This window comes from Mesocricetus auratus, unplaced genomic scaffold (genome assembly GCF_017639785.1).
Source record: "Mesocricetus auratus isolate SY011 unplaced genomic scaffold, BCM_Maur_2.0 Super-Scaffold_100003, whole genome shotgun sequence".
Taxonomy (NCBI): Eukaryota; Metazoa; Chordata; class Mammalia; order Rodentia; family Cricetidae; genus Mesocricetus; species Mesocricetus auratus.
Window position 1 is genome coordinate 103,930,478 of NW_024429188.1, and position 13,001 is coordinate 103,943,478.

Sequence of the window (13,001 nt, forward strand, 5' to 3'; positions counted from 1 at the left end):
GTTTCTGGCTATAGTCTAGCATAACATGAAAGCCATAACATCAGGTGCTTCAGGGAATTAATTATATATCCAACCCATAATCAGAAGGCAAAGATTTCATGTATGTTAGTGCTGAGCTCAATTTTCCACTTTTTCTTTCTATTTATCCTTTTGAAGTTCATACATACACACACATACATACATATAATATATTTAACGTCCTATCCTTCCTGGCCTTTACCATTTGTGTAACCCACAGAGTTCATTTAGTAGTGCCAGCTCTTGATTGTGTTCAGGTTTTGTGCAGGTAACCATCACTGTGAGTTCATAAGTGCAATGGTCATGTCATATCCAGAAGCCTGCACTTCATAGCACCCTTCCCTAAACTTTGGCACTTATATTCTTTCTACCCCCCTTCTGTGCTATTCTTGAAACATGAATGGAGGGCACTAATATATATGTGCCTCTTAGGGATAAATACTCAACAGTCATTTATTCACAACACTTTGACCAGTCACGTGTTCCTGAATCGACTGCTTCCCATTGCAGAAAGAAGCTTCCCTGGACAAGGTTAGATCATTCTACTTGGGTATAAACACAAACAGATAGCAGCAGATTGGCATGTCCATGTAGCAAATCAACAGTAATAAGTTTCTTTTTAGCAGTTATGACCTCCCAGCCCCTGGGCTTTTGACCAGGTTTTTACTATTGGATATGAATTTCTGTTAGTAGGTGTCCAATCCAATCAGAAAGCATTTGGTTGCCCCTATCATCTTCATGTGACTAATACCCCAATGGGCACACATTGTCAGGCAGGTTACAGGAGCCTTTTTTTTTAAAAAAAAGCACACCATCATCACATTTAAAATAATGGAAAACATCACAAACTCTCAAATAAATGTTGAATTGTCTTTTAAATGCCATTGAGTTTTCATTTTGCAATTGTTTGGAGTTGGGATTTAAGTGAGCTTCTACATATTATGATTGGTTGATATGGGCTTTAAACCATTTTTATTAGATTCCCTCCCAATCTGTTGGAATACTGAGATCATTTGTTCTGGAAGAGTTTCCTAAAATTTAGATGTCTATGGTTGATTGCATTCCTGCAATGTATTTTTGACATGTTCCTCTGTCCTTTCTTTGTATTTCCCTGACATTGATGGTTTGATTGGAGCTTGATCGGATTCACATTTGCCTTCCGGGAGACTTCTTCATAGATGGCATGGTGCTTCCATCAGGAGGCTGATGATGTCTGATTGTCTCTTTCTGTGATGTCAGCACCCACTGGGGTTCATTGACTAGATTCATTCATTTTCGAGGTGGACTCTTTTCTGAATGCAGCCTGAATGGGACTCTTGCTGTGCCATTCAACCCAAAGCAGCTAACTAGCCTGAGGACCTCACATTTAAGCCTCGGTAGCAGCTCAGCCTGAAGTGGTCAATCTGGAAACTCTGCAGCCTCTGCAAATGTGTGCACTTTGGATGGGATTACTCGGGTACTTTTCATGGTCTAGCTAGATGCCCCCCATACCTTTAGTTTCTGGAGGCCCAGCTATTAGCTTCTATGACATTCAAACTGCCCTTCCTCTCCACTTTTCAAGTTAATTCTCCAGTCCATTCTGCCTCTTTTCATCATGTATCTCTGTCATTCCTCAATTACTCACCTGCACTGCACATCTTCCATTTCTCCCTGCCAGCAGCCAGCCTGGATACTGTCTTATAGAGGAGTGGAAGGCACCTACTTCAATGATCACAGTCTACATAGCTAGCAATGCAGACAGATCTGCTGTATGGAAGTATTTCTACTTAAGGTCAACCTGTATCTGTATTATAAATGAACACCTCTAATCAAATTCAAAGTTGCAAAAGGGAGATGAAATAGGGACCCAAGTGAAGGGATAAGATGAGCTACACCCTGCTTGTACAAAGGAAACAGTTCAGATTTTGATAATTCCTGGAGTTTTAGTAGTTTTTAAAACTAAACTATACCTGTCTCTTGACCTCACTGTTTTAAAGACGTAAACCAAAAGCCAGAAGAAAAAGCCAATCCGTCCATCTTGTTTAGCTGATGGAAAGTGGTAGATGTTGTGTGCAGGGATGTAGTCATAATTCAATTTCACAACTCTGAGAACTGCTGCCAGCCCAGTGATGACATGGCCTCTGCTCCTGCAGTTCCTGTCAGCTCGCTGGTGAGCTAGAGACACGAGACACAGTCAGAGAAGAGTTGGAAACAAGCAAGTCGCTGCTCAAGGCTTCATAAATTGAGTGCTGGGAGGAAGTCAGAGGCAAAAGAAGCTAGTGGGGGCTGAAGACTTCTATGAAGATGTGAGACCTTGGCCGTTTGTTAGTGTGGTTGGGGAGGCTTGTGAGGCAAAGACACTTTTCCATTCCCTTCTGTGCTGCAAGGCTTCTCATACATGTGCCTGTACCGCGTAGGTCAGGAGGCTCTCCTCAAGTAGCCTGAGATCCAGCAGACAAAGAGCATCCGAGGCTACTGTATGTCCATTTCCAAATGGAAACAGATTAGACTTATAGACGATACTTTGAGCCATAGGCGTCCTTTTAGCTCCAGCATTTCCTGACAGTTTGAAGAAGGGTGCAAGCAGCCATCTGGACAACTGCATTTCTCCCCAGGGAAGCAGTGCCATAAGTGAAAAAAAGAACAGGGCGTTTCTGTGAACTTGGGCAGAATTGGTAACCTGTTTAAGCCTCAGTTTCTCTGTGGCAACTGGTAACTAAGAATGTCCCCTGAGGTGTTTTGGGGAATGAAACGAGAGACAGAGTGCAAGTGCTCAGAGCCCTGGATAATGCGTCCTGATTGTGAACGGATCCATTCTAAAGCCTCCTGGGTATGTTAAGGCTGTCACATGGGTGAGACGGAGTGTACTTTAGGACACAGCCATCTCTGGGAGGCTGGAATGTGCCAAAGGAGAGGGAGGGTCTGATGATGGCAAATGCTCATCCTAGGCAATTTAAAAACGGCATTTGATTCCGTTTCTGTACAAGCTGCAGATGCCTCCCCTCCTTCATTGTGTTTGCTGCCTTGTCTGTTACTCTAATACCTGGTCAGATGTTCCCGGTGTGCCTATCAGAGAGGTCTGGGGGCGGTGTGGGCAACGAACTGAGGTTCCGGTGGGTTAGTCAAGACTCCTATCTGTCCCCACCCTCTACAAGCCCCTGACTCCCCGCCCTCACCCTCCTCGTGGCAACAGCAAGCCGAGCTCAAGGCGCCCTCTGGTGCTTCATAGTCGTCACTGCGTGGGTTCCGGTGGTCCCAGTCAGCCAGGACCCTCTAAGGAGGATTTACTGAAAGTATTGGCGTAGTTGGGATATACACCTCCCCAGGCTTATAGGATGTGGATTTAGGGTCACTTGTCTCCTTTATTTCTTTAGCAAAACTGCACGTAAACCTAGGCTCTTCATTTTGCTGTCCCTATGCCCCCAGGGGCTCCTTCTCACAGTAGCGATTGCTCACAGTTCAGCTGAGGTTACCCGCAGTCAGGGCTGCGGGGAGGGCTATGGAGCCTCCCTCCCAGCCTCTTGTCTCTTAGGGCCTTTGCGGCTCTCATTTGCTGCCCTTGCCATCGTTGTTTTACTTGGGGGAAATAGTCCAAAGGGGAAGGGGCAAACTATCTATAAGCAAACGACCCTGTAGCCCCAAGCACAGCCCCATCTCTTTCAAAGATATTTTGCTGCCTCTGGAGTTCCGGTGCTGCTGCTTTAGAAAAAGCTGGTATCTGATCAGACGCAGACATCGATTTCCACCCCCGCTCAGCTTCTGTCTACTGCTCAGCAAACTATTAAAGTAAACTGGATTTAACAAAGGGAAAATAAATTTGCGAGGACCCGCTGTGCCGAAATGTGGCTTGCTATCAGCACCAGCGCTTAACGAGGACTGAATTATCATTAAAACGTGGACAAAATTTATAGTGCATCATTAATACTTCTGAAAGACAACATTCCAGGCGTCATCTACCTTTCTCTTCTGCAAATGTGGATGGGATTCAAAATGGGTGTCTGGATCGCCGAAGTGGTTTGAATGGCAATCTAATTGTCATTCATTTCTGACTTTGGCCCTGGGGCTTGTACCACCAGCCCTCATTTTCCCTTGCTCCCGTTCTTAATGGCCCTGTCGGCTCCTAATGAAATGTGGGATTGAATAGCAGAGGCTGTGAGGAGGTGTATTCATACCTTGAAATGTTAGAATGTTTTTAACTTCAACAGTGAGAGTTATTACCATCTCAATTACAGCTTTATCTTCTCTTATATGAGTTCCCCTCCCCTTTCCTTTTCTGTAAACTCAACCGGAGAGTATTCCCTTTATATAAACCCAACAAGTTGAACATCCTAATTCAGCCCTCATCACTAAATGTGGTGGGGGTATTGTTTGTTTATTTAAAGTCAGATCTGTAAGAGATTGGAAGGAAAGATGCTAAGGGAAATACAGTTGCAAATAACAACTGAATGTCACCTTCAAAACCCCCAAAGCTTTTAGAATCACTTATATGGTAGGGAGATTTTCGTTTTTTAAAGATTTATTTATTTTTAATTATGTGTGTATATGTTTTGTGTTTCTCTGTATGTGTACATGCAGATGACCGTAGAGTCCAGAAGAGGGAGTGAGATTCCCCTAGAGGCTGGAGTTACAGGTGCTTGTGAACTGCCTAACATGGGTGCTGGGAACCAAACTCTGGGGAGTCTGAGCTCTTGACTACTGAGCCATCTCTTCAGTCTTTGCTGGGAGGCTTTTTTGTTTTCCCTTTCTCTGTCATTGATTTCCTCATATTTCCTCCACATTTTAAATTTTATTGTTGTGTATGTGTGAAGTTCAAGGTGCAAACTGGATTTTTTCTGCCAGCCTCTGAATGTTTCATGGACAACTGTGCAAACTTCTTGCAAGAAAGTGGATGGCAAAGATTACCAGGCTGACTATTGACAAGCTTGTATACTTTGGGGGATGTAGATAGGGTGCCTGGGTGAAGTAAGAAAGGCTGGAGAGCCATAACTGCTTGATTGGTTTGTTTTGTGTTTGTCAGCCTCTTTTGAAGATCAACTTAATAGGTGAATTTCAGACTGGGTTCACAGAAAGGACTACAGTGTCCCTTTTGGTTTCGAAGGTGACAACCATCACTTTGATCAAGGTCCTTGAACTCCAGGCAAAATAGTGAGGATCTGGGCAAGCCTGGGGCATCTGAGGTCTTGGAGGTGTCTAGGAGTTCAAACGCAGGATCTTGGTTCTTTCAGGGTTTCTCTCTCACTCTGAGCTTTAGTTTCCTTGCATGGGCATGGAGAACAATAACCTGGAGATTGAGAGAGGATCAGAGGCTGATGAAACTCAAAGCTCACAGAACTAATCTGTGTCATTGTTCTCTGTGCTGTACTGAAATTGTACACAGTGAGTTCTCTATGGGATTGGGGGCATGGAGGAAAAGGAAGTCTGTCAGTTAGAAGTCCTTTCACACAGGGATAATGAAGTACAATGACTATGAGGAAAGGCAGAGGTTCATTCATGTTCAAGGGGACATCATGACTGAATGAAAATATTTCAGTCTATAAACCAATGGGCACGGCTGGATTAGAGAACAGAGGATTTATCCTGGATTGGGGCAAGCTATCATCAAGTCTATACTACAATGAACCAAGAAGGAGGGGAATAGAAGGCCCACTGGAAAGAACTGTGAGTTTCTGGTAAAGGGAAAAATCAGAAAGAGGCTCATGCTGCAGAAAGCAAATCATTTCCAAAGAGCTGCATCCAGGAGAGCAGCCCTGTTGATGGGAGCCGTGGAGTGGTGGGTGGTGCCTCTGGACAGGCCTTTCTTCTTTTAAACACACAGCTCTGTGTTTTCAGTGGGAGTTGAAATGGATGTCTTCTCTGAAGAAGCAGACTGAACAAGATACTTTCAGAGACCAAGTCCCCTTTCTTGATCAGTTTTATCCCTAAAATTGATTTTTATTGAGAGAACCTTTCTATTCATAAACTCATTTCCTGACACGCAGCACATGCCATTGGAACATTTTTGATTTTTACCAGGCCACAAGCAGTTCAGGTTGCTATGGTATCTGTCAGCATTGTTTTCTATAGAAGCTCTTCTGGAGCTTTCTTTTCTATAAAACCTGCACAGGACTTCAATCCTCCTGCTGTTATTCCCCCCCCGCCCCAAATGTGTGACAGTTGTAGCATTTACAAAGCTTTCCCCAGCAATGCGCCCCCTCCCTCCTTTTCAAGGATTAACAATGCCATGGTAGCTGTGACACTGCAGTTCTTTAAAACTCTTTATCAGGAGTTCTGTATAGATGACGACTTTGAATGTTGCATTCTTTTCTGCCTGGCTGAAAAAGTCAGCTTTTGCAAACACATTTGAGGGGAAATTAATCTGTAGCTAAGTGGGAGTGAGGGAGGCATGTGACATGTTATATAAGCTCCTAAAAACCTCGTCTTTCTTCACAGATACAATTGAGAAAATCCCCTGTGACTAAAAGTTCATTTCTTCCAGAAGTGGTATTAGCTTTCATGAGAGGCATGATGGTATGTTCCCTATTACTTATTAATTGACAGGTTCTCCCTCTTTTGGATGCCTCCAAGAAGTGGGGGATCAGCTTCATACTCCAAATCCTTTTGGAACTGGAAGTTGATGATATTGTGTGTGTACCAAGACAGTATGAAAAGGCATGTTTACATTGTAAGGCTCTCTTGGCATAGCAGAGCAGGCACCGGACTAGAATCCACTGTAAAGACCCGTCTTAGCCGGGGCATCTACACAGTTCCTATGTTTTAGGGTCATGTTCAGTCACTGGGGTTAGCGCTTCAGCATCTCTGGAGTAATACAGTTCAACACATATTTGAAAGACCTAGTCCAATAAAAAGTAATGGCAAAATATCTCATTATGTGCTGCTGGTTACACATAGAAATCAGAACTTTGTTTTTAGCTATTATCAGGTTGCATAAACATATTATTAAAATTAATTACACTTGTTTCTATTGACTGTTTACAATGTGGCTCTTAGAAAAAACTAAATTACCTGTGTGGTTTACAATTGTGTCACAAATTGTACTTCTATTAGATAAGACATCTCTAAAACAAGTGTTGGCAATGTAAGGCCCGCACACCAAATCCGGCCCACTGCCACTGTTGTAAATGAAGTTTTACTGGAGCACAGCCATGTTCATTAGTGTGGAGATTGCCTATGGCTGCTTCCATGCTGCAATGGAACACTGATTGCTTTTAACAGCCATCATATGGCCCGTGAAGCCTAGAATCTTACAGTCTGGCTATGTGCGGCGAAAGTTGGCTGACATCTGTTCTAAAGCATTGTTTTCATCCTGTCACTATTGTGCTCTGGAACCCAGAGTCTCCCCATGGCATAATGGGAGCTCTCCAGCCATCCCACCCCAGTTCCCATGTGCCTCACTCTCACTCTTTGTGGCTAGGGGCTTCCCCCTTGGCTCCCCTCGAAGAGCTGTCATTGTCTAGCCCTGTCTGTACTCTAAGGCCATAAGAGAGAGTCATGAACTCCATTGAAATGTCACAGGCATCTGGGTATGGTTATGGTGGGGTATTGGGAGAGGGGCTAGTGGAAACAAAACTGAACTTAAAGGGGCTTTCATTATCTCTCATCAGATGTGTGAGTGGAAACGCCTATTGAGACAGTGCCAGGTTCCATCTGCAAGCATGGCAGACTTGCATGGATTTGGAACTACCATTAATGTTTTGGTAACTGCATCCATCATTTATGGAGAGCATATCACATGCCAGGCCTTTTTGCTGAAGACATTATCCATGGTACTGTTTTGTGTAATCTTCCCAAGTTGCGAGGCTAGTACAGTGTTGTTTTGAAAATTGGGAATTCACTCGAATGCAGTTGATGGATTAGGGAACAATTTGGGCACAACACACGAACATCAGGTTTGCTTATGTGCTGTCTCTTCTACTAGAAGCAGTAGGGATGAACACATAAATTGTGCTAAAGTGAATCATAAACACAGGAAGTACATGGAGACACATGTGCACAAGCACACATGCTCATGATCCAGTCTCTCAGTTCACCAAAATGTGTCCATCGCTGGCTGCCCGTTACACCATACCTTGTCAGCCTTGCTGGGGTCGCTCCTCCTGCTGCTTTGCTAAGTGCTTACCAACTGCTACTCTTCATTACCCCCACTTCCACGAGCAAACTCCCAGTCCTTCAGAAATGGGACATTTAATGTAAAACTGTGTTGTTGCGTTTATCACCTCTTATTTTTTAGTATGAAATTTTGTAGTACTACCTCCTTAGGCACATAGATTCACAGTCTTGAACACATACTTTTGCATAGTGTGTTGGTTTCTAGGGACACATATACCACAATACAGCAAAACCGACTGTGCCATAATTGTTTCCATTTTGCAGGTAGTAAGAATGTGGACTTAAGAGACAAAGTTAACTACTCTGAAATGACAGAGCTAGGGCTTATTATTTATTTAATTTAAAACTTGGTACTTGAATCTAGATCTCTCCAACTCCCTGCTTTAAGATTTTAAGTGTCTCACTTACAGCCTACAAAAATGAACTGTGTTTGGGGCTATTTAAACTTTAAAAACAAAAATTAGAGATCTGGTGGAAGGGAAGTGGAAGCCTATAGTTTACTGGTGAGCGTTTTAATTTCGGGAGCTTTACAGATGTACCTTGGGGTTTTGTTGTTTTCTACACTTGTCTGATTTCAGTTCTGAGGAGGAGGAGGGGGAGACTCAGAGCGGCAGGCGGGTGAACAGGAACCTCTTATGGAGGCTTGGAGAGGAAATCAATTCTCTCCTTGCCTGGAGATGCAAAGCATAATGGAAGGATCTGGGCGTCATAGGAGACCACAGAGTGAGTCAGCAAATCAATGCTGGTTTGTTTTTTTGGAAGCTAATGTGATGCTGTGATGTGTAATAATAACAGGAGTGCAACCTGCAGGAATCATAAAATAACTTCTTAGCATTGATCAGAGCCTTATTAGAGCAGTGTGATCAGCTTGGGGTCTGTAATTGAAGAGGGATATGAAAAAGTCACAGAGGAAAGAGAGGGCTGTTTTTGCTTGTTCCTGAATCCTGTGCTGCAAGCACTCTGCACACAGACTCTCCCCACCAACTGTCACATTTGAGTGTTGCAATGATGTCATACTGGGCCTATAGGCTTTGAGAGAGTGAAAAGTAGGGATGGGGCTTGGGAACAGGGGGCTTGCCTGGAAGCAGAGAGCCTGAGTGGCAAAAACAGAGAAGGGCTTATGCCAAAATAGAGCAGAAAGCCAGAGCCTGGGCAAAGCGACTGCAAAGGGACAAGAATTTAACTCTAACCTACTCCCCGAAGTGCTGTTCATACAGCAGTTTGGAGGAGGAGTGGGACTATCAAGGGAAAATGAGAGTGGGTGGTCCCAACAGGCAAATGTGAGGTCATGACTAAGGATTGGATTTGACCATTGATCTCCCAAATCTTTGGTCTGCTAAAAGCAAAATGACTCATTAAAATCTGAATATGAAAGCAATGTGTAATTATTGCAAGGGATTTAGAAAATGAAGAAAAGCAAAAGACTAGAATGTTAATTTCCTCCTGTCCTACCACCTAGAGATAAGGCACTGGTAACATTCTGGTGTTTTTCCTCTTGGTCTTTCGCTACTAATGTATGCATAAATTGCACAATAGGTATTGTTAAAAAGTTCTGACTCTGGAATGGACGATTTGGGTTTGAATCCTTGATCTGCCATTTAGTAACTATGGTGTGTCTTTGAGCAAAGTCACCTATCCTTTCCGGTTTTCAATCTTCTAACATGGAAAAATTGGGACCATGCCAGTAACTGGCTGGCTCACAAGAATTATGGAAAAGACTAAATAAGTTATGTAGTCCATGGAAAGCCTTAACATCCAGCTTGATAACACTGTCAATGCCTAACGGTTTTATTGAGCAGAATGCACACATATATAATATATTGAACTAGGTACTACTGTGTACCGTGCACCTTTATAGTGATATATTATTTATGACCTATTAAAGCTTGACTGAGGAATCAGAAAAGCAAAGTCAGCCTCTTGCTATAGAGATCAGATAGTAGTGCTATACACTTTAATTCCAGCAGCCAGAAGCAAGGAGGTGGTGGTACACACCTTTAATCCTAGGACTCAGGATTAAGAGATAGACAGATCTCTGTGAGTACAAGGCCACCCAGATTTCAAAAGAATGAATCAGTCTAAAAGAGAATTATAGCTCACACCTTTAATCCCAGCACTAGAGGGATATAAAAGACAGGAGCAAGTAGTCAGTATGAGGACTTCATTCTTGAGCCACTCTGAATGTAGCAGGCATTCCTTCTCCAGCCACACTAAGGAGAGGTTTCAGTCTGAGGTCTGGTGAGAGCTCATGGAGACAGGATCAGCCCATTAACCCTGAGCTAGAGGTAGGAAGCTAGTGGCCAGCTGCTTTGCTTTTCTGATATTCAACTTGAAGTTTGAATCCCAATATCAGTCTCTGGGTCTTTTATTTTTTCATATTACATACCTTTCTAGGCACTTTCATACTGTAATAAAGAACTCAAAATTGATGCAAAGTACATTTATGATTTTTGTGTTTTCTTTGTCAATTTGAATATCATGATCATTTCTCTGTGTTGCTAACTATTCCTTGAAATTACAGCAATCCCCAAGTATATCATATTCCTTTATATTACTTACCAAGTGCCTGATTATTGGACATTTTTATCTTTATAGGTGAGTATCCTTTTCTGGCTTTAACACAGTCCCTACTCAGCACCTACAAAAGAGCATCCTCCTCTCATTAAGTAGCACTTTTATTCTCCAATTGCTCACACCTAAATTTTTGGAAGCGATTGTCTCTTTCTTTCCTTCCTTTTCTTTTTTGGATTTTGTATTCCCTTGCTCCCTAGGTATGATTTTTAGAAGGGTTCTGAATCAAAAAGGCTTATGATGTGAAAGGCTAGAATGCTTTTCAGAAAGATTTAATCAAGGTCTGTCTATCCCTGTCTCCTCCTCTTAACTGCTTTTAAGATATTGGTGAAACATCAGTAACATAGACACTGAGATTGACAATTAATAAATGGGACCTCCTGAAACTGAGAAGCTTCTGTAAGGCAAAGGACATAGTCAACAAGACAAAAAAGGCAGCCCACAGACTGGGAAAAGATATTCACTAACCCCACATCTGACAGAGGGTTCATTTGCAAAATTTGCAAAGAACTCAAGAAGCTAGTCACCAGAACACCAAACAATACAATTAAAAAGTGGGGTACAACAAGATCCAGCAATCCCACTCTCAGACATATATCCAAAAGATGCACATTCATACAACAAGGATGTCTGTTCAATTATGTTCATAGAAGCATGATTTGTAATAACCAGAACCTGGAAGCAACTTAGATGCCTCTCAACTGAAGAATGGATGGAGAAAATGTGGTATATTTACACAATGGATTACTACTCAGCGGAAAAAAATAATGGAATCTTGAAATTCAAAGGCAAATGGATGAAACTATTTGTGAGTGAGGTAACCCAGTCATGAAAAGACAAACATGGTATGTACTCACTCATATGTGGATTTTAGACATAGAGCAAAGGATTACCAGCCTACAATCCACACTGCCAGAGAAGCTAGGAAACAAGAAGGACCCTAAGAGAGACAGACATTTTCCCCTGGAGAAGGGGAAAGGGACAAGATCTTCTGAGCAAATTGGGAGCATGGAGGGAGGGGAGAGGGAGTTAGGAGAAAGAGAAGGGGAGAAGAGGAGGGTAGAGGAGGACATGAGGGAGCAGGAAGGTTGAGTTGAAGGAAGAATAGAGGAGAGCAAGAAAAGGTACCATAATAGAGGGAACCATTATAGGTTTAAGGAGAAATCTGGCACTAGGGAAATGTCCAGAGATCTACAAGGATGACACCAACTAACAATCTAAGCAATAGTGGAGAGGCTACCTTAAACATCCTTTTCCAATAATGAGATTGATGACTACCTTATATGTCATCCTAGAGCCTTCATCCAGTAGCTGATGGAAGCAGAAGCAGACACCCCAGCCAAAAACTGAGCTGAACTCTGGAATCCAGTTGAAGAGAAGGGGGGGGTGATGAGCAAAGGGGCCAAGACCAGGCTGGAGAAGCGCAAAGAAACAGCTGACCTGAACAAGGGGGAGCTCAAGGACTCCAAACTGATAGCTGGGAAATCAGCATAGGACCGACTCAGACCCCCTTAATGTGAGTGTGAGCCAGGAGGCCTGGGCAAACTATGGGGCCTCTGGTAGTGGATCAGTAATATCCCTAATATACAAATGGACTTTGGGAGCCCATTCCACATAGAAGGATACTTTCTCAGCCTAGACACATAGGGGAGGACCTAGGCCCTGCCCCAAATGATATGACAGACTTTGATGATCCCCCATGGAAGGCCTCACTCTTTCTATGGAGCAGAAGTGGGATGGGGGCTGGTGGAGGGCATGGGAGGATGGGAGGGAGAGGGAACTGGGATTGATACATAAAACAATATTGTTTCTAATAGATATAGATATATAGATATAGATATTGGTGAGCCTCATCTGAGTGTTTTCTAGTGGAGTATAATCTGTGGGGAAAGGACACAGTCTGGACATTCAGAGGATAAATCATTTTCTAGTATTGGCAAATCAAGACCTGCTCACCACAGTGTGGTGTTGGCAGTGCATAGGGCATGAGGAAGGTGAAATTGTACAATGGGCTTTTCTTTCCATTGCTCTTTTCTTTCATGGCTTATCCTCTCCTTTCTTATGGGCCTAATGTATTCACATGAAGGAATGACTTATGATACACCACTAATACCATATTGTGAATGAGTTGAAATTGTGAGAATTGTTGCCATTTAAAATAGACTCAGGAATCTAGACACAGGTGTTTCTAAAGTTAATGTTTGGACACCATGATGGAAAGGAGTCTCACTGACAAGAATGAATGGGGTATTATCTGTATTTCTAGGAGCTTGCAACTTAGAAGGCTTTTTATGTATAGATGTATATACAAACAGTATATATTTTCA